Raw genomic sequence first — 1,591 nt, 5'->3', positions numbered from 1 at the left:
TTTTTGAGACAGAGTCTTGCTCTGTTGCCAGGTGCCAGGCTGGAGTGCAGTGGTGTGATCTCGGCTCACTGCAACCTCCGCCTCCCGGGTTCAAGCAATTCTCCTGCCTCAGCCTCGAGAGTAGCTGGGACCACAGGTGCGCGCCACCATGCCCAGCTAATTTTTGTATTTTTTAGTAGAGACGGGGTTTCACCATGTTCTCGATCTCTTGACCTCGTGATCCTCCCGCCTCGGCCTCCCAAAGTGCTGGGATTACAGGCGTGAGCCACCGCGCCCGGCCCATTTGTAGCATCACTAAGTGGTAGTGCCAGGATTTGAAGATGGGACTACCTGTTTTCAAAACACATTTTTAAAAAATTATTTATTTATTTATTTATTTTCTTGAGATGGATCTCACTCTGTTGCCCAGGCTGGAGTGTAGTGGTGTGATCTTGGCTCAATGCAACCTCCGCCTCCCAAGTTCAAGCAATTCTCCTGCCTCAGCCTCCTGAGCAGCTGAGATTACAGGCATGTACCACCACATCTGGCTGATTTTTGTATTTTTAGTAGAGACAGGGTTTCACCATGTTGGTCAGGCTGGTCTCGAACTCCTGACCTCATGATCTGCCTGCCTCGGCCTCCCAAAGTGCTGGGACCACAGGCATGTGCCACACTGTGCCCAGCCTCAAAACATGTTTTTAAAGACAATACACCTTTAGGCTGGGTGCGGTGGCTCACACCTGTAATCCCAGCACTTTGGGAGGCTGAGGCAGGTGGATCACCTGAGGTCAGGAGTTCGAGACCATCCTGACTAACATGGTGAAACCCCGTCTCTACTAAAAATACAAAAATTAGTGGGGCATGGTGGCGCATGCCTGTAGTCCCAGCTACTCGGGAGGCTGAGGCAGGAGAATCACTTGAATCTGGGAGTGGAGGTTGCAGTGAGTCGAGGTCACGCCACTGCTCTCCAGCCTAGGCAACAAGAGCAAAACTCCGTCTCAAAACAAAACAAAACAAAGTACAGTACACCTTTAAAGAAAATATTATGATGAGAATGTGGTAAAGCAGGTTCTGAAACACTGCTTGGGAGTGTACAGTACAACTTTGCTGAAAGCTATTTCACGCTGTGCATCAAGAGTGTTAAGAATTTTCAGGCTGAGCCTGGTCGCTTACACCTGTAATCCCAGCACTTTTGGGAGGTCAAGGTGGGTGAATCGCTTGAGTCCAGGAGTTTAAGACAAGCCTGGGCAACATGGTGAAAACCCATCTCTACAAAAAATACAACAATTAGTCGGGCATGGTGGCACGCACCTGTAGTCCCAGCTACTCGGAGGCTCAGATGGGATGATTGCTTGAGCCCAGAAGATCGAGGCTGCAGTGAGCCATGATAGTGCCATTGCACTCCAGCCTGGGCAACAGAGACTCTGTCTCAAAAAATAAAATATAATATAAAATAAAAGGATGTTCATACCTTTGCATCTAGTAATGTCATTTCTAGAGAATTATCCTAAGGAAATAATCAGAGATGAACATGAAGATACATGTAAAATATGCTCATCAAAGCATTATATTTTTTCATTTAAAATATATATATATATATATATATATATAT

The sequence above is a fragment of the Cebus imitator genome, unplaced genomic scaffold, assembly GCF_001604975.1.
Source record: "Cebus imitator isolate Cc_AM_T3 unplaced genomic scaffold, Cebus_imitator-1.0 Scaffold602, whole genome shotgun sequence".
NCBI lineage: Eukaryota > Metazoa > Chordata > Mammalia > Primates > Cebidae > Cebus > Cebus imitator.
The sequence above is the reverse complement of the archived record's forward strand: the minus strand, read 5'-3'. Positions refer to the sequence as shown.